The sequence below is a fragment of the Furipterus horrens genome, unplaced genomic scaffold, assembly GCF_987537825.1.
Source record: "Furipterus horrens unplaced genomic scaffold, mFurHor1.1.pri manual_scaffold_7, whole genome shotgun sequence".
Taxonomy (NCBI): Eukaryota; Metazoa; Chordata; class Mammalia; order Chiroptera; family Furipteridae; genus Furipterus; species Furipterus horrens.
In genome coordinates, this window is record NW_028327177.1 from 93,075,919 (window position 1) to 93,097,457 (window position 21,539).

General features: G+C 38.0%; 1 protein-coding gene across 33 annotated transcripts in view; it reads right to left on the minus strand.

Annotated features, from left to right (window-relative positions):
* The window catches only part of SLMAP (sarcolemma associated protein), a 163,771-nt gene that overhangs the window by 93,079 nt on the left and 49,153 nt on the right, over window positions 1-21,539 (minus strand). The gene's annotated exons all lie outside the window — the stretch shown is intronic.

Below are 21,539 nucleotides of genomic sequence, written 5' to 3' on the forward strand. Positions count from 1 at the left end.
GTCCTGAAGAAGCTAGACCCAAAGAGGACCATACCAAGACACATCATAATTAAAATGCCAAAGGTTCAAGATAAAGAGAGAATCTTAAAAGCAGCAAGAGAAAAGCAGAGAGTTACCTACAAAGGGGTGCCTATAAGACTACCAGTTGATTTCCCAAAAGAAACTTTGCAGGCAAGAAGGGATTGACAAGAAGTATTCAATGTGATGAAAAGCAAGGACCTACAACCAAGATTACTCACCCAGCAAAGCTATCATTTAGAATGGAAGGGCAGAAAAAGTGCTTCCCAGACAAGGTAAAGCTAAAGGAGTTCATCATCATCAAGCCATTATTATATGAAATGTTAAAGGGACTTATTTAAGAAAAAGAAGATCAAAACTATGAACATTAAAATGACAACAAACTCACAACTATCAACAATTGAATATAAAAAATAAAAACAAAATCCAACTAAGCAAACCAGAATAGGAATGGAATCACAGGTATGGGGATCATTTTGGAGGGTTATCAGCTGGGAGGGAGAAGGGGAAGAAATGAGGAAGTGGTGCGGGGATTAAGAAGCATAGTTGGTTGATACAAAATAGACAGGAGGAAGTTAAGAATCATAAAGGATAGGATGAAGCCAAAGAACTTGTTTGCACGGCCCATGGACATGAACATAGAGGGGTAGGATTGCTGGAGGTAAGAGGGGTACTGGGTGAAGGGGAGCAAAACGAAAAAAATATTGGGACTACTGTAATAACATAATCAATAAAATATACTTATTAAAAAGAAGACATGAAAGAAAAATATAAATCACCATTATAAACTCTAGAAAAGGTTGAAAGAACTCCAAAATCATGTCAGAAATGAATATAAAATGAAGGATGAGTGCCTAAATATAACAAATAATGCATTAAGAGAAATAAAAGGTAAAAAGGAGGAAATTTTTAAAAATCAAAAGAAATTAAGAAAGTGACATGAGCAAAATCATGGAGTAGGCCGCTTTAAGCTCCCAGCCCCCTTCAGAAACTTTGAAAAACAAGCAGAAACTGTCAGAACCAACTGTGTGAGAATTCTGGAAAACAGTTTTACAGAAGCCAGTGAATATATTGAATCAAGAAAAAAACAACTTAAAAATGGTAGGAGCCCTGGCTGGTGTGGCTCAGTGGATTGAGTGCCAGCCTGCAAACTAAAAGGTCATAGGTTCAATTCCCAGTCAGGGCACATGCCTGGGTTGCAGGTCAGGTCCCCAGTTGGGGCCGTGCAAGAGGCAACTGATTGATGTATTTCTTGCACACTGATGTTTCTCTTCTTGTTCTCCCTCCACCCCCCTCTCTAAAAATGAATAAATGAAATCTTTTTTAAAAAATGGTAGGAAATCTTTGTGGCATTACTTACCTTAGTCCCAATCCACTTCCCCAGTACAAGAGAAGTCGTGATATATGAGCCTGCATTCCTAGTGTGGGACCCTGGTACCTGGTTCCAGAGGGAGCAAAGCAGACCTAAATCTCAAATTATTGTGTCTATCTGATCTAACCTGTCTGGCATCTACCTGATAAATTGATGCAAGGCTCTTATCTCTGTTTAGCCTAACTTGGAACTTACCCAAGCTAAAAAATAAGCAATTGGCTAAAAAAGTAGGATTTATCCCAAGTGGGTCAACATAGTTAAGTCAATCAATGTACCACATTAATAGAATAAAGGGAAAAAAATATCATAAACTATCTCATTTGATGCAAAAAAAGGCCTGACAAAGTCTAATACACTTTCATGATAACAAAAACAACCAACCAAAAAAACAAACAAACAAACAAACAAACAAACACTCAGGTAACATAAACATTCAATGGTGAAGCCTGAAAACTTACTAAGATCAGGAATATGATCTTAGTAAGGAAGCCTGCATTCACCACTTCTGTGTAATACTGTACTGGAAGTTCTAGCCAGGCACAAAAAAAGAAATAAAAGTCATCCAAACTGGGAAGGAATTGAGAAATCCAAAACACTAAGCTGAAAGGATATATGCATCCCAGTGTTCATTGCAAGATTATTTACAATAGCCAAGAAGTGGAAGCAGCTTAAGTGTCCATCAATAGAAGACTGAATAAAAAAAATATGGTACATATATACAATGGAGGATGCACACTTCCTGAATCAAAACTTACTACAAACTAAAGTAATCAAAACAGTATGGTACTACCATAAAGATTGACATAAATGGAACAAAAGTCCAGAAGTAAACCTATACATCTATAGCCAATCAAATTTCTTTCTTTTTTAAGATATGGACAAATGAAAACCTTTATTATTGTTTTTGAATAAGAAAGCTAAACATCACAATGTTAAATTTACTACTGGGAATTTATAAATTTGTTGCAACACTAATAAATGTAACAAGAAAAAAATTTTCCCTGATATAAGACAGGTTGATTTTCTTGTACTTATGGATTTATTTTGTTTGTTTAGCTTATTGTAGAATGGTATGTTGTTCTATATGCTTGCATGTTTGTTATGTAAATGTAATTTTCTTAGATACTGCATTTTCCATCTTATTCTTTAAACTAAGCACTATGTTTTATGATGCATTCTTGTCATCCTTTATACACATTTAGTCTGTTGCTTATGACTGGTGCATGATATTTCACGGTGTGCATACACCACATTTTACCTCTCTACACTGTTAATCATGGACAAATTCAATGCTTAAAATGCTGGCTTGTCAGATATAATGCTGCAACAATATCCTGGTACCTCTGTCCTTATTCAGCTAAGCATTTCTATGTGATATACACACCTAGGCATATAATTTATGATTTAAAAGTGGCCAGAGTATTCTCCATTAGTCTGTAGTCCTGATACTTAAAAGATTTCTGGAATCCATACCCCTATTTCCATCCGGTTGTTGTTAAATTTTGTTTAGGTCCTGAGTTACAGATGCAATGACCTTCAAGTTCGTTTTCCAGTATCCTATTCGTCGTCGGCAGCCGTCCGTCTCGAGAGACGATGGTGTAGCTTCTTAAGAGTCTATCTGCACCGCCGAGAATGGTTGTGCAGTCTGACTCGGGAGTGACACGGTATCTGTCTCCTCCCGTGTTGAATCGACATCTTGCGATGACGCTGGAGTGTCCTCTCCAGTGAAGCTGAAGCTACAGAGCCTGGGCAGGGTGATATGGAGGGTCTGCTGTTGCCCATGCAGCAGACCCCCCCTCTCTTCGCAGCTGAAGGGTCCAAGGGAGAGACGGAGTCAATACAGCTTGGCTTCAGGTGCGCCGCAGGAGTTGCCGGTGTTGACTACAATGTCAAACCGCCTTAGGGACTCCGGCTCCAGATTTTCTGTCGGGGTTTACTCCCTTAGCCTTTCCTCTGAAGAGGTATGCCGCAAGGCAGTGGAGGTTTTTTGGAGTCAGAGTTTTCCTTCTCTGATGTGCCCTGACTGGAAGATCGAACCAGCTCGCAGGCCGACGCTCAATCCACTGAGCCAAACCAGCCAGGCAGTATCCTATTATATCTCTTCTAATTAATTGCGCTATCAATGGCAGAGTGATCATTTCTGAAGACATATCTGATTGTGGTAACTTCTCTTACTTTCTCTCATTCTCTGGGTCTTCTGCCTTCGGAATAGTCAAATATTTATGTAGAACTCAACAGATTTTCTTTTTTCCCCACTGCCTATGTCTCAGCACCCATAGCCTCTGGGTACGGGTTCAATCCACAGTCTGGGTGAGTGTGAGAAACAAGCAGCCAATGTTTCTCTCTCACATCGATATTTCTCTCTCTCTCTCCCTCTCTTACTCCCCTCACCCCCTTTCCTACTTCTCTACTGTTGGAATAACTTCTGTCCCCAATTTGGAGCTGCTTTGTCTGTGGTGCCACGTCGGCAAGTGGAGCCAACTGAATTTCAAGAGAAGTGCCAAGCCCAGCCAATGGGAAAAGAATAGTCTCTTCAACAAATGCTGCTGGGACACTATAACCACATGCAAAAGAATGAAGTTGGACCTCACCTCATTCCAAATACAAAAATAAATTCAAAATGGATCAATGACCTATATATAAGATCTAAAACCGTAAAATATTTTTCATTCAGTACTTCTTCAAATATTTTTTTATGCCCCTTTCTCTCACTCTTCTCTTTCTGGGATTGCAGTAATGTGTACATTGGAACACTTGATAGTGTCCCATAGGTCCCTTAGATACTATTCATTTTTCTTCATCTTTTTTCTCTGGTCCTCAGACAGGTAATTTCAATCTTCAGGTTTTTTTGACTCCTGCCTGATCCAACCTGCTACTAAATCCTCTATTAAATTTTTAATTTCAGTTACTGTACTTTTTACAATTTCTATCTCTCTATTGATATTCTCCACCTGTTCACATATTTTTCTCCTGATTTCCTTTAGTTCTTTTTTTCCAATAGTTTCCCTCAGCATTCTCAGCATATTTAAAATAATTAAAGTCTTTGTCTAATAAGTCCAGTGTCTGGACTTCCTCAGGAATAAATTCTAGCAATTTTCTTTTTTATCCTTTCTATGAATGGGCCATAATTCCCTAATTCTTCGAATGTTTAGTCCTTTTTGTTGCTGTTGAGAACTGGAAATTTTGAATATTTTAATATGGTAACTCTATAAATTAGGTTCTCTCATCTCCCTGGGGATTGCTTTTATTTCTTGAAGGCTGCAATAGTCTGTTTAGTGACTTTATATTCGTTGTTATGTGTTGTCACTGAAGTCTCTGTTCTGTTATCTCTGCGGTCAGCCAGTGACATGACAGAGGTTTCCTTAAATGCCAGAATCTAATTTAAAAAGGGGAGAGGAGGAGGTATTATGTCATTTTAAATCCAAATTTCTAAAGGACTAGCAAGTCATACCATGAAAAATGAGCCACCACACTCACAGCTGCCTGCCACAGGGCTAGAGAATGAAATACGGTAGCCACTATGCAAAACACCAAAATTCTCAAAAATTTACCATCATTTCTCTTCATTAAGCATTTCGCTGCATGCTGGAAGTGTTTGACTACACTCCAGAATACCACACTAATTGCTTTAGACAAGTCATGCTAGCTTAATAGCATGGTGAAGAGAAAAACACTTTTTGAAGCTCCCTTCTCTGCCATTTTCCATAACATCACTCCCCTTTACCACATTTCAGCCTACGTATTTTTTCTTGGGCCATACCAGTACCTAATCTATAATAATAAACATTTATTGTCTGCCTGCTATGTACAGGCCCTTCTGATCCTCACGACAATCCTACCAGGTAGATATTACCATCTCCATTTTATAGATTAAGAAACTGAGGCTCAGGTGTATTAAGTAGATTGCCCTTGTCTCAGAGCTACTGCTGACTGGACAGTTATTTCTTCAAAAACTCCACATTGCCTTCCTCCTCTCCTAGTTAGACTAAACACTCTCTGGTCTTTGAGTTCAAGCTTATGAAATCCCACTATATTTATGAAGTTTTCCTGAAGCAGTCAGAATAGAAAGAGTCAATTTCAACTCTCATTCCACCTTTAAGGCAAATTATTCAGTCTATAAAATTTACTGGGCACCTGTCTCAGAATGACTACACATTTATAAAATCAAATGAAGAGGAACTCAACCTGACAATAAACTAAGAGTATGAATTAAGTACCAAAATTTTGAGAGACTGGTGAAAAATGTAGTTAGCCACCATTAGTTAGTAAGGATGCACTTATGTGTAAGGGTGGTGTCTAAGTGAAAGGCATGGAGAAGGAGATGGTGGAGGAGGAACAGATTACTGCAGTACACTTACTTATAGTTAAGACCTAGCCCCAGAGGGTAACAAAACGTCGTCGTCGGCAGCCGTCCGTCTCAAGAGAGGATGGTGTAGCTTCTTAAGTGTCTATCTGCACCGCCGAGAATGGTTGTGCAGTCCGACTCGAGAGTGACACGGTATCTGTCTCCTCCCGTGTTGCATCGACATCTTGTGATGACGCTGGAGTGTCCTCTCCAGTGAAGCTGAAGCTACAGAGCCTGGGCAGGGTGATATGGAGGGTCTGCTGTTGCCCATGCAGCAGACCCCCCCTCTCTTCGCAGCTGAAGGGTCCAAGGGAAAGACGGAGTCAATACAGCTTGGCTTCAGGTGCGCCGCAGGAGTTGCCGGTGTTGACTACAACGTCAAACCGCCTTAGGGACTCCGGCTCCGGATTTTCTGTCGGGGTTTACTCCCTTAGCCTTTCCCCTGAAGAGGTATGCCACAAGGCAGCGGAGGTTTTTTGGAGTCAGAGTTTTCCTTCTCTGATGTGCCCTGACTGGAAGATCGAACCAGCGACACTTAGCTCGCAGGCCGACGCTCAATCCACTGAGCCAAACCAGCCAGGGGGTAACAAAACACAAACAGAGAGGAAGTGATAGAGTGAAGCTGTAAGTGAGGGCTTTGTGCTTTGTACTAAGGAGTTGATGTTTCTTAAGAGAGAAGCCACTACTAAAGGATTTGGTAAACATATTGCTTTAGGGAGATTATTCTAACAGCTCTGATAATTGAGCAGCTGTGTGTAGGATGAACTGCAGTGGGAGCCATTAGAAATAGGGAGATCCACGATTTGTACATTTTTGCCACCAACAATTTAGTTATTTCTTCAGAGTCCACAAGTCTTTATATGCATATTATATGCAAACTTATTTGTTTATATAACCTTCCTAGCTTCCTGACTGACAATGTACCACGTTTCAGAGGCTGGAATTTTTAAGTTGTGGCAATGAAGGGGAAAATATAAAGTTTTATTCATATGCTATAGAAAAATACAGAGAAGTGATAAAGTATTCTTGCCAAGCTAAAATTTCACATGTAAACTAGAAGAAGCTTGTTAACATATACCCAGAGGTCTTGCAAATGTTATAAATTTGCTAGGATTTTTTCCATCTCCAAGTGAAATTCCAGACATATTCATTGTACCATAATTTTTTTCTTGCGGAGATAGCTCACAAGAGAAAGAGGAGAAAATGTATTTCTATCTCTCTACATAGGAACAGAGATAAGACTATGAAGGACAGAAGTGGAGAAGGTAGAAGGGTGAAATTTTAAAAAATTTAATGAGAACATTACAAAAATACAAAACATAGCCAGAGTGATTACATCCTCTCAAAATATGCAAATTGTGACAGTCCTTCACCAGGACTTAAAGCAAAGTAAATTAGATTTCTGAAGCTCAGTGAGATACAAAAAACATATCATCAGAACATTATAGTTCTGAGAGGTGAGACTATTGAAAGCCTACACTAAATTCTAATTTGGAGGAGATTAACCCATTTCCCACATTCCAAAACTGATGGGTTGATAAGCAAATCCTAATTATTTTCTCTTCTAGTGGTGTGTTAATCACAGTAAGATGCATCCAACTTACTTTGTCTTTGAGCCTCCTACTTAGGTAACTGGTATTAAAGAGCAAATATTGACTCCAAACTCAATCTTTTCAACCCCAAGAGGTCTCTAATTACCTCAATGTCAAAAATTCAATTCCAATATTTATTAAAATGCCATGTATTTTAGCATATTAAGAATAAAACGAGGGGATATTGTGGTATTTTAAATACACAATACTGACTATATTTCATAGGTCATTATTTTCCTCACAAAATGTTAGCTTAAACCATCCTGAGATCAACTGAAACAACAAAATAATTGCACCACCACTCTACGTCTGATACTAAAAAAAACCCTCACCTATATAATAATAGCCTTCTTTGCCACAAAAGGAAGTCATTGTGATCACATTTGTGGGAAATATAGAACAAGGTTACAACGTTTAAGAGATGTAAGCTTACATATTGTTAAATAATGTACACCATGGGCTTGATCTAAGGACAAGTTAATATTGATTTGTATAGTCACTAAGAGGTAGAGGAGAGGGAGAAACTTTTAAAAGCATGTTCCATTAAATATTGTCAAAATTGGCAAAACATAGGAATCCAGATCTTATTTAGGGGAAAAAAATTGCCCACACATAAAACAATTTACTTGGCAAACAAATTCAATGAAAATGTTTAAAGATGCAAACAGTACATCTGCTCCCCAAAATGAGCATTCACAGCTTTTTTAAATGCTTGCTTAATAAGGTAATCATGGTGGCTTTTTCCATTCTTTAAGCACAATACTCAGATTGGCATATAATTTTATTTCTTTTTAAATTTTATTTCTTTTATTTTTAGAGAGAGTGGAAGGGAGAGACACAGCAAGGGAGACAAACATCAATGTGTGGGTGCCTCTCACACCCCCGCAACCGGAAATCTGGCCCGCAACCCAGGCATATGTCCTGACTTGGAATTGAACCGGCAACCCTTTGGTTCTCAGGCCAGTACTCAATCCACTGAGCCATACCAGCCAGGGCCTGGCATATAATTTTAATGTTTCAAATACTTTGGTCTTTACTCATGTCTCTCTATTGCTAGTGATAATTAAGTCTTCAAGAGAGTTATCTCCTCAAGGGTTAGACAAGTCACACATCCATAGGTGAGTTCTTTAGATATCATAATTTTACTTTGAAAGAAAAAAGGAAATAAAATCACTATCTCAGGACTATAAGTGAGTAAATAGAAATAACAACAATGCAACTTATGAAACAGTAATTTTGACTGAGATGGGAAATTACTATTGGGACCAAAGCAAATAAACCCCTTACAGGGTTGAGTATAGTGCAGAGGCTCCCATTTTTCTGCCACCACAATTCAGATGTTCGAAGACTGTCTACTACCACTATCCCTCATGACATCCACTGCTTCTCAGGATGGGCAGATAATGCCCTCAGTTAAGAGTCACTAATTCTTCATTTTATTTTGAACTAAAATTTAATAGTAGAAAGTATCACACTCTGGGTGGTGGGGTGGTGGAATAAACTGGTTAGTTTTCTTCCTGTATAATGCTATACAACAGATTCTATAGAGTTAGAGAATGTTCTGAAATTACAAAGCCATTTTCATATACTTCAATCTTATTTAATTATTATTAAGTTCCTATATGGTTAACTAAATTGACTATTTCTATCCTTATTTATAGGCATGGAAACTGGCTCAGACAGGCTAGGAAAAAATGTATCACATTTCAAATGCTACCTCCATTTATAGCTTAATCACAGGACCTTAAACATTTTTTCCAAGAAAACTTTTAGGGCCAGAGTGAAGTTTTCTTTTAAAAAGATCACTGATTTCTTTCACTGTCATGAAAGGAAACATCATTTATATTCCGAATCTATCTATACAGAAATTTTAATGACAGAGCAAAGAAAAATAAAAACGAGTTCATTTTTCAATAGTGTCAAAAAATATACCACATAATTTACAATAATCACAAGTTTTTGAGCTACTTCCCATGCACTCTTTCAATTAATCTTTACAATAGTCTATGAAGTAGATGTTTTATTATCCCTATAGTACAGATAAAGAAATTAGGATTAAAAGAGGTTAAGTAACTTGCCAAAGAGCCTACCAAAGCTAGTACTGGAGAGAAATGTACATTTTAATCTTTTTTATTTCAACCATTCTACTATGCTACTTATGTTTGCCTGGCAGTTTCTTTTCCACTATCTCTAATATATCTCCCAACAACCCTGTGAATTATCAATGATTTTGTTCATTTAATAAATCAGTAAATTGAGGCTGACACACAAGCCAATACCTATAGTAACAATTGTGAAAATAATAAAAACAGCAATCAGGCCTATGATACCAAATCGTCAGAAAAGGTAAACTTTTTAAATTTCTTTAAAAAATGCATTCACTGTCTGCTTCCACCTACTTGACACACAATTCTAATAAATTTGGGTTTCCTACTCTCTCTGTCCATGGCAGATGAAAGAGAACAAGCATTTGCTTATGCCAGGCACTTTATATACATTACCTCATCTAAACTTAAGAATACTGTAAGCAGTATCCCATATGAACAGACAGGGTGAGGAGTTAAATCATAAGCCCAAGTTTACACAGAAGGTTAAGAACAGCAAACAAGACCTATTGAACTCCTCATGACTATGGCAAATTCCTTGAAGATCAGAATCAACAATATCCCTAGACCTAACAAAATGCCTGCTTCGTAGGCACCAAATAAGTGTCTTAAACATTTCATGAATGTAACATTTACAACCCAGACCCATTTCATCTTTTACCCACCGTTTCCTGAGCACCTCTAGTCAGGAATTCAGCCGTCAGCCACATTTTAAATGAATATGAGAACAGCAAAAGCCACTTACAGCAAATTCGAAACAGTAGTAATAACAAATACTATCAGTAATAACAGGTAATATATATAACCCTCTAAGGCATCTGTTATGTCACCAACTCTTATGAATTCTGATTCAGAACAATCTCTTAATTCCCCACTACCTTTCCCTTCCCACTTCTGTTCCTCTAACCCAGATCCATAACTGTTGCCAAGATGATGATTATGATTCCACACTCTCTACTCTCCACACTGATGCTAGTTATTTTCTAAAGTACAAATTTGATCACTTTATTTCCTTTTATAAAGGGGCTGTTAATTGCTGCCTTCAAAATCAAATCTGAAATTTGTGATATCTTTCAAAATCTTTCAAAATGACCTCAATCATCTAACCCAAGCTTCTGTTCTTCCTAAAAGTACTATCCATTCCATCCTTGTTTAACTACTAGCAATTCCCTACACAAGCCCCAAGCCTCTACATGTTTCCTTATGCTGTTCTTGGCCTTGAAAAGCGTTGCACCCACCCAAACTCATTACTTGTTTAAAGCCTTCTTTTCTTTCTGAAGCCCAATTTAAACATCTTAACAAATAAGATTTCTCTCTCAGATAACATTTCTCACTAAAGAAACACTTAAAACAGAAACTCAAGACTTTATTCCAAGTTAAGCATCTAAGTCCCAAACCTTTACATCCAAATCAATTTGAAGAGCACTGTAATTCCATCTTTTCTATAACATTAATTCCCTGTCAGAAAGTTCCAATAGGCACAAGTTGCAAATGATTTTTTAATGAATAAATCAAATAATCTGTACTCTAGAATGGAATTTATAATATTTTGATTTACCATAACATAAGCCAAACTATGTGTTAATACGGTTTACTCTATCACCTTCTAATTTACTCTGTGACCTTAAGCATATTTCTTAACCTAAGTATCCCTTTAGGTATAAAAAGATATTTATTAACCCCTATGTATAAATTAAGGATAATATCAGTACCTACACCTCAGTGTGATAAAGATTAAATTATGTTAAGCATGTTAAGTATTTAATACAGTATATGTACATAGTATCTGCTAAAAAAATGGCAGCTATTATTATTAAATTAATAGAATATGCCTAAATATGTAGTCACTGACTTTCTTCAATCAGGAAATTTATGTAAGCCTTTCCTTTATTGGTTAAGGTTATTAAAAATTAAGTTCTTTGCTAAATAATTACTTAAACAATAAACAGCTAAGAAAGAAAAAAACAGATCAGTAACAGCTGAATTCTAACACATACAGGTATTAACAATAGTATGCCATTGCCCTGTTACACATAAATATTACCGCAAGTAACCACAACTTGTGAAGAGAAGGAAATCAGCTAAGCTTTTGTCCCACACTACAGACTGAACACCTTTTGTGAAAAATATGAAACACATATCATAATATAATTAGGGAATTTCCTAATAAAATTTAAATCAAAAGGAAATTACTATTCTCAGGTTCTATATGTAAATATACTTAGAATATATTACACAGATGAGCAATCTATAGCTCAATGAACAGTGGGAACCAGTTTATGAATAAATTAAGCCAAATTATATTTAGCAGATCTCATAATTCCATTTCTCACCCAGAACGCTAATGTACTCCTGGCCCTGAGTGACAGGGCTATAAACCCAGTCAATTCACGGAATAATGCAAACAGAAGGCCATAATTCACTCAGTTCAAAACTCAAAATGCTTACTTTGGATACCTTATAAACTACTAGGATGGGGGGAGAAATTTTCCCATTATACCCTCCTATATTATTTGAATTTTATGTTTTAAAGAAAAAGAGAGAGGGAGAGATGGGAAAGGGCAAATAAGCACCTAACTCCAAAACTCTCAAGAGACCTAAAAGCTCAGGAAAGGTGGGCAATTAACAAAGTCATCATTATCAGTTTTGATTAGACTAGCTTGGCTCTGGCAAGAATGTAGAGAAACAGTACATACTCTAGGCATGAGAGTGTAAACTGCTACAATCTTTTTGGAAAATGACTCAGCAACACTTATTAAAATTTTAAATGCTTGTATTCCTGAATGAGTAATTCCACATCAACAATCTAACCTATAGAAATACTGAAATACTCACACACATATACAATGGCATATGCAAAGCATGTTCACTGAAGCAAAGTTAATATAAATTAAAAACTGGAAAAAACTAATGCCCAATCCAAACTGGATAATGTTCATCTGATGAAATATCAGACATCATAACCACAATATCACAATCATCAAAAATAATGAGGTAGTTATCAGCACTGAAGTGAAAATACATCAAAATATACAACAATCCTTTTTTAAAAAAAGAATGATATATTCTAATATACCATTATAAAACAAAATTCTGAATGTATACAAACTATTCACAGTGCTTATCTACAAAAGAAATCTTATAAAGTTAAATTTTAAAACCTAAAAAGCTATAACACTTTATCCAATAAGTCTACCAAATCTTCAACTACATACTATGGTCATTTAGTGTAAGAGAGTGGAAGGAAGATGAAAAGAAGGAAAAAACAAAACAAACAAACAACAACAACAACAAACACCCCAGCAGTTTTGCTCTAAAAGGAAGGAAAAAGATCAGCATTCACAGCAAAGGAAACCATCAACAAAATGAAAAGGCAACCTACTAAATGGGAGAAAGTATTTGCAAATCATTTATCTAAGGGGTGAATATCCAAAACATATAAAGAACTAATACAGCCCTGACCAGTGTGGCTCAGTGGCTGGAGCATCATCTAGGTAGACAGAAAGGCCATGGGTTCAATCGCCAGTCAGGGCACATACCAAGGTTGCAGGTTTGATCTCTGGTCAGGGTGCATACAAGAAGACAACCGATCAATGTTTCTCTCTTACATTGATGTCTCTCTGTTTCTCTCTGTCTCTCTGTCTCTCTCTCTCAAAGCAATGAAAAATGTCCTTGGACGAAGATAAAAAAAAAAGTAATGTAAATTGGTGCAGTCACTACAGAAAACAATATGGAGCTCCCTCAAAAAGTTAAAACTAGAACTACAATATGATCCAACAATTCCACTTCGGGTATTTATTCAAAGAAAACTATTTCAAAAAGATATATGCAGCCCGTGTTCACTGCAGCATTATTTACAATAGTCAAGATATAGAAACGACTTAAATGTCTATCAATAGGTGAATGGATAAAGAATGTGGCATAGGATTTCCAGTTAAGATGGATGTATAGTTAGACAGGTTTTGCCTCCTTGTACACCAATAAGGATCACAACTAACCTCAAAACAAAAAACATCCAGAACTGCCAGAAAATCAAACTCTATGCAAGTCCAACAACCAAGGGTTTAAAGAAGCAAAATTCATGCAGGTGGATAGGAGGGGCGGAGACAGAGAGCTGGGGCAGAGAGGACTCAATGTGGTGGCAGCAGTGAGGCAGTGGCAACGGTGACCAGTGGGAGGGGTGGTCCCACATTCACATTCACGTGTGGTGGATCAAGTGATCCCAGCTCCAGACCAGACGGTGCAACCCAGGGTTCCAGCACCAAGAAAATAAGGCCTCATGACTTCTGGCTGTAAAAAACAGTAGGGATTGGTGTGGTAGAAGAAGCTGCCATTCTCTCAGGAGAGCCTGCTTAAAGGGCCAACATGGTACTAGAACATACACAAATCCACCCACTCTGGGAACCACCAACAAGACAACAGCTAGTGGGACACCAGTCGTAAATGGGAAGTGGGTGAAGTGACTAAAAATGGGGCAATTACTGAGCAAGTCTCCAGCAGCCATGTAACAGCATTGTCCCCTCTCAGACCCCTCCCCCATATTCAGAAACAAACGTGGTGAAGCGGGTTTTGCCCTGCCCTCACAATTACCTAAGACGCCACACCATACAATGTAACAGGTGCCCCACGACAGGAGTCAAAGCAGCTCTACTTAATGCATAGAAACAAACACAGGGAGGCTACCAAATTGAGAAGATAAATAAATCTGGCTCAAATGACAGAACAGAACAAAATCCCAGGAAAAGAACTAAACAAAACAGAGATAGCCAACCTATCAGATGAAGAGTTCAAAACACTGGTAGTCAGGATGCTCAGAGAACTCACGGGGTATGGCAAAAGCATAAGGGGAGAAATGAAGGCTACACTAAGTGAAATAAAGAAAAATCCACAGGGAACCAACATTGAAGGGAAGAAAGCCATTGTTCAAATCAATGATTTGGAACATAAGGAAGAAATGAACAGTCAACAAGCACAGAATGAAGAAATAAGAATTCAAAAAAATGAGGAGAGAATAAGACAACTCTGTGACATCTCCAAATGTGCCAACATCTGAATCATAGGGATGCCAGGAGAAGAGAAAGAGCAAGAAATTGAAAATATATTTGAAAAAATGAAAGAAAATTTCCCTAATTTGGTGAATGAAATATACATACAAGTTCAGGAAGCACAGAGAGTCTCAAACAAGTTGGACCCAAAGAGGACCACACCAAGACACATCATAATTAAAATGCCCAAGGTTAAATAAAGATAAAGAGAAAATCTTAAAAGCAGCAAGAGAAAAGCAGGGAGTTACCTACAAAGGAGTTCCCATAAGACTACCAGTTGATTTCTCAAAAGAAACTTCGCAGGCAATAAAGGACTGGAAAGAATTATTCAAATAGTATAATCAATAAAATATACTATTAAAAAAAGAAAGAAAATATAGCATAGGTATACAACAGAATATTGTTATTAAAAAGAATAAAATCTTGCTATTTGTGACAACATGGACCTTGAGGACATTATGCTAAGTGAAATAAGTCAGACAGAGAAAGATAAATACCATATGATTTCACTGTGTGGGATTTTAAAAATAAATAAAAAACCCTACCAACACTCACAGACAGAACAGACTGGTGGTTGCCAGAAGTAGGGAGTGGGTGTGGGTGAAATGGGTGAAGAGAGCAAATAGGTACAACCTTCCAGTTATAAAAGAAATAAGTCATGGGATTTACATAATAATGTACAATATGGCAACTATAGTTAACACTGTATTGCTAAGAGAGTAGATTATAAAAGTTCTCAGCACAAGAAAATAATTCTATAACTATGTATGGTAATGTATATTAACTTAAATTACTGACGTGATCATTTTGCAATACATATAAATAACAGATCAATATGTTATATACCTGAAACTAATGTAGAACAATTATACCTCACTGAAAATTTTTTGACCAAATAAAAAAGAAATAAATTAGAAGTAGCTAGAAGGGAGAATATGGTCATGATAATTTTTTTTTTTTTTTATCCTCACCCAAGGACATATTCTTTTTCATTGCTTTGAGAGAGATAGAGAGAGAGAAGGAGAGAGGGGAAGAGAAGGAGGTGGTGAGAGAGAGGAGGAAAGATGGGAAGGGAGAAAGAGAAACATCCACTCAAGAGAGAAACAATGATCGATTGCTTCCCTAAAAACCGGGACTAGGAATCATATGGGCCCAGATGAGGGTCGGACCCACAATCCAGGCATGTGCCCTGAGAATGTAACCCACAACCTTTCAATTAAGGGGCAACACTCCAACCAACTGAGCCACACCAGCCAGGGCGATAATTTTTTTTTAATAAGAGAAAAATCACGTTAGTAACAAGAATGATCCAATAATGAAGAGGGAGGGGCACTTGGCCCAACCCTGTGGAATCAGGAAAGGATTCCTGAAAGGAGTTGTCCCATGCTGAGTTGTCCCATGCTGAGTCATGAAAGGTAAGAGTAAGGATGAGTCAGGAGGAGATTGAGACAGCATGAGCAAACAGAGGTAAGAAACAGAGGGGAGGGGGGATGTGAAGTACAAAACTGAGAATGGAAGTAGGTGAGGGTGAGGCTGTAGAGGTAAACAGTAGCCAAGCCTTTTAAGATAAATCAAGCAGTATAACTGTTATCATAGAGGTAATAGGAGACTTACCACTACAGGGTTTTTAGGGCAGGGATATACCAATATCAGAATGACATTCTACTGAGGGAGGGAATGACTTGAGGATGATTAGAAGGCAGGGAGACCAGTTATGAGGTTACTGAAGTAAAGAAATAATAAAGTCCTAAACTAAGACAGCATTAAAAGTAGTGAAAGGGGCGTGTACCATGTGCTCAGTGTTGAAGACAGCAGTTTTTAGAATGAGCTACTGGGTAGATGACAATGCCATTACCTGTATTTGAAAATAGGAATAGGGGGTAGTGAATGATTCATTTCAGTTTAGGGTGTATTGTTTTTCGAGTCTCTATTGGACATCCAAGTGAGTAAATGTAAGCAGGCAGTTAGGTAGAAAACTCAGACCTCAGGGCTCAAAACATCTGAAAGGCATCAGCATTTGAGTGGTTATTAAAATTATTGTAATATAAGAGATGATCCAAAAATAACATTTACAGGGAAAACAATGACTGAACTTTTGGAACACTAACATTTAAGGAGAAATTACTGGAGAAAATACTTGAAGGAATTTCAGCTAGAACAGTCAGAAAGGTACAAAAAAATTAGGAAAAGAAATATCCAAAAGGCCACGGAAACAGCCAACTATTAATACCAAGTTCGTGTAAAAAAAAAATCCAAAAAGACCTGTAGTCACCTGAATAAGCTGGCAGAGATCAGAGGAGATCAAGAAAAGTCAAATCACATAACAAGTCTGGATTTTCCAATTGCTACATTAATTTTTTAAAAATCAGAACCATTTCTTCCTGAAATTAAGTAGTGAGGCTAATCTGAATGGAAAAGACCAAAAAGATAAAACACAACTGTACACTACCTATGTAATGGGGGCCTCCTTCCAGAAATGGGGGAGGGGTTGAACTGCATGTTCCTCCCTCACCCCGCCCGCACAAGCGGTTCTGGGGAAAGTATTAAAAAGAAGGATGCGGAAACGCTGCCTCCTTTGTAATTTCCCCTCCTTCCTGGCCACTGGGGGCTGGAGGTCCTGGGCACCAGGCAGGAGGAGGGGAGAGGGAGAAATCTCGGGCCTGTCAGCATGTCAGCGGCAGGCCCCACACCCCGCCCCTGCATGGGCCTGTCAGCGGAACTCAGGCCTGTCAGACTGAAATATTAGTTTCAGGGGTTTAATAGAGGGAGAAAAACTAAACGGGACCAAAGTTTGTGTCTTCTTCTCTTATGGCAAGCTTAATTTAACAACCTGAAGCATATGTTTCAGGGAACAGAGATATTTGTCTGGTCCAATGCGGCGGCGGCGGCAGCCGTCCGTCTCGAGAGACGATGGTGTAGCTTCTTAAGAGCCTATCTGCACCGCCGAGAATGGCTGTGCAGTCCGACTCGGGAGTGACACGGTATCTGTCTCCTCCCGTGTTGAATCGACATCTTGCGATGACGCTGGAGTGTCCTCTCCAGTGAAGCTGAAGCTACAGAGCCTGGGCAGGGTGATATGGAGGGTCTGCTGTTGCCCATGCAGCAGACCCCCCCCTCTCTTCGCAGCTGAAAGATCCAAGGGAAAGACGGAGTCAATACAGCTTGGCTTCAGGTGCGCCGCAGGAGTTGCCGGTGTTGACTACAATGTCAAACCGCCTTAGGGACTCCGGCTCCGGATTTTCTGTCGGGGTTTACTCCCTTAGCCTTTCCCCTGAAGAGGTATGCCGCAAGGCAGCGGAGGTTTTTTGGAATCAGAGTTTTCCTTCTCTGATGTGCCCTGACTGGAAGATCGAACCAGCGACACTTAGCTCGCAGGCCGATGCTCAATCCACTGAGCCAAACCAGCCAGGGTAATCTGGTCCAATGACACTAGTGATAACAGTACTGTAAACAGATTTTTGTTACAGATTTTTGTTCTTGTGTTATTTTCAGTTCTTGAATCGATGTAGTAGTTGTAATACAAATATTTAAATAGCTATTTTTGATGTCATACTCCGTCCTTTTCCTACCTTACCATTGTTACCCAGATATTTTAAAAATTAAATAGATTTCTTTCCTTTCCACTGAACTCTGCCTCCAGAGCTTTTGGCTGCTGGTGGCGAGCAGCAGACCCCTATTGGTTGGGCTCAGTGTAGAATATTATCTACACCTATGGAATATTATCTACAGTTTTAATAGAGGAGTGCTTATGGTTGCCCTATACAAAGAAAATTGGTAATAAATTTCTTAATCAAAAATTATCAATCATAATAAAATGAATAGGAAAATGTTTACTTTTTATCTTTCCTGACTTCTTGTTACACATTACCTCACCTATGACTTTACTAAACTCAACTAACAATATAAAATCTTACAGCCTTATATAAGGAAAAGTATCTAAGCATGGATGATGTAGAAGCCTATAATGCTAGAAATTAGGGGAAAGTATTACCAATACAATAAAAATTCATCAGAAATTAAAAGATATTTTGATGTTGGAAGAAAAAAGGTAACTTGAAAGATAAAGGGAGAAATAAATAGAGCAAGGGTCAATTTTCATTTCTTGATTTTAGGTCTACTTTATCTATTTTACACTTTTTGGCAGACCATTTTTTTAAAATCGCTCACTTTTGGATAGCTGTAGTGTACTGTATAACTGGGAGTGACTCCCAAGTGTCTGGTCCCACCCATACAGAAGAACTCCACAAAGAACTTAAAAAAAAAACAACAGGAAGCATATTTTCAGATGAGTACCTAAAGCAAAATCAGTGAAACAGAGAAAAGACATGACAGAATTATTTACTCGAAATGGGAAAAGTAATAGCATTTTCTTGAAGTAGGGTGGGGGGACCTCCCAAGGTGTGTGTCATTAGCCAAAGCTGGAAAAGCAGGATTCAGACCACAGCAGAACAAACAGTTCTCTAGGCCAGAAATAAAAAAACTCACGTTGGGTTAGTGCCTCTAGAATTTGGGTGAGTCAGAGTGAAGAAAGAACAACCACATGGGAAAACTGCGCAGCTATTTTCCTACCTTTTGGTTTATTCCCTCTCTAGTAAAACATTTTAATTACATTCAAGGAAGCTAAAATGAAAGTTACCTCAGAATCTTACCACTCCAAGGATCTGAACAGTTTTGCCACATTGCTTTGCACATGGACTAGACTAACATACAAAGCTAAGATCACTATCACAACCTTTCTAGCATTACGTAGTTTGATTTTGTTAATTTAATATAACATTCAATTTGTAAAATATTTCTATGGTTACTAGCAAGGATGAATGTTTAGTTACTACATATGTTCATCTTGAACAAACTGCTCGTTTCTTTGGCACTTTGTTTATCCACAATAATCTCGATGGCCTTTTTTTTTTTTGGAAAGAGTATTTTATGTATTATATATCTTCATTTTTCTGTCTTAATGAATGCAAATAATATCCCATTTCCATTTTCCTCAGAACAAAAGTTTTCAATGTTTATTTAGATGCTCACTGATTTTATTTGCCTTCACTTGGCTTTAGGCTGTAGTAGTTACCCATCTACCAATAAATCCTGAAGTGGTTTCCATTATTACACAGTCACACTGCATGTCTTAGAACTTTTCACTTGCCTGCTCCAATCATTCCTCTTTAAATCTTTTATATAATTTAATTTAATTTAATTTTATAATATAATTTCTTATCAAATATATTGCTATTATCTATTCTTTAAAAAAATATTTTCTGTGGCTAAATAGTGATATTAAATTTAATGGGTTCCTAGCAATTCTGCTCCTAGATATCTACCCAAGAAATATGAAAGACACAAGAACTGCACACAAATGTTCTTACCAGCATTGTTCATAATAACCAAAGGTTGTAAGCAATCTATATGTCCATCAACCACTAAATAACATATATTAGCAATAAAAATGAACTAATGATACATACTACAATACAGCTGAACCTCAAAAACATAATGCTAAGTGAAAGAAACCAGTCACAAATGATTGCATATAGTTTGATTTTGTTTATTTGCTATTTATAGAATATGTAAATCTACAGGGACAAGAGCAGATCAGTGGTGGCCTAAGGCTAGGTGTCCTTGAATGCAAATGATGCACAAAAGAACTCAGGATGATGGGAATGTTTTACAGCTAGATTGTGGTAATGGCTGCAAAACCACCGATATACTAAAAACCATTAACTTCAAATGAACTCATCTTATACTTATAATGGAGGAATTTTACGGAATGTAAATTATACCTAAGTAAAGCTGATTTTGAAAAGCCAATGAACAGAGGAAGAAGAAAAAGAATATATGAATATGTTACAGAAATAGGGGAGTCCAAAAATCCCCAGAGTTTGTGGCTGGGGGATGGAGAGAAGGAAGAAGCTTTTAGAATGCCTCCACATGCCTGAGGCTGGTGGCTAGTGTCTTTTTTATGCAAATGGCTTTAAAGCATCCAAAGCCTCAGGCAGATGGGAGGAGTCTTGAACCAGAGGACAGTATGGAAAAAGCACACAGATCCTGCGTAGGGTTCTGTGAATGGTCAGAACTGTTTGCAATGCCCACTGCGTCAGAGGACACAGTCAGGGATATATAAGCAGCTGCGGACATTTTAGCGCTCTCTCGCGCTCTTGCTCTCACGCTCGCTCTCGCTCGCTCTCTCATGCTCGCTCTCACTCTCTCACGCTCTCGCCCCTCCATGTGGCTTGGTGAAGGGGCCTTCTCCATGCGGAATAAGGAAGCTAAATTCTCCATGTGGCTTGGAGAAGGGGTCTCCCCGCTGCTTTAAGAGACTCTCGCCATGCGGTTTTGAGGAGAGGAGATCCATGCGGTTTGCAGGAAGAAGGCAGTTTGCAAGGAGGCTGAGAATCCTGTCGGTTCTGCATTGAGAGCTGGAGGGCACCACAGCTCAGAAAGGACCTCCCCAATCAGAAGAGTGATTGGCAGCTGCTGGTAAAGCTGAACCGTGTTTGGAAAGTAGGGAAACGGTTTCTCTAACTTTTCTAAAGCTAGCCTGGTTTGGTAGGGGGGAGGCAAGGATATGTGTTTATGGGTGTTTTAAAGAACATAAGACTTAATAACAGAAATCCGCAAATAACCAAATCTATATAACTGTTAAATAAACAATTCTTTTTCTTTTCACTAAACTCTGGTATTGAGAGTTATAATTTTGGTGGTGGGCAATCGGGCCCCTAACTAAAGAGCCCGTGGGTTTGTTTTCAATTGGAGCAGCCCAGGGGTTCTGTAACAAATACATATACACATATTAAGTGATCTTGAAATATAAAAATTTAAGGGATTCAATTTGTTACTGATAAAAGTAGCAGAAAGTATTTTAAATAATAAATATTCAGTGCTTCCAAGAGTGACACAAGAGAAACTTTTCACAAGCTGTTCATGGGAGTACAAATTGGTACAACCTGTCTGGAAAGTAGTTTGGCAAAGTTTACCAAGGAGATTTAAACATGTGCCCTTTGACTCACTTTGAGAATCCAGCCTAAAGAGGCAGTAAAGAACATGAATAAACATGTAGGTATA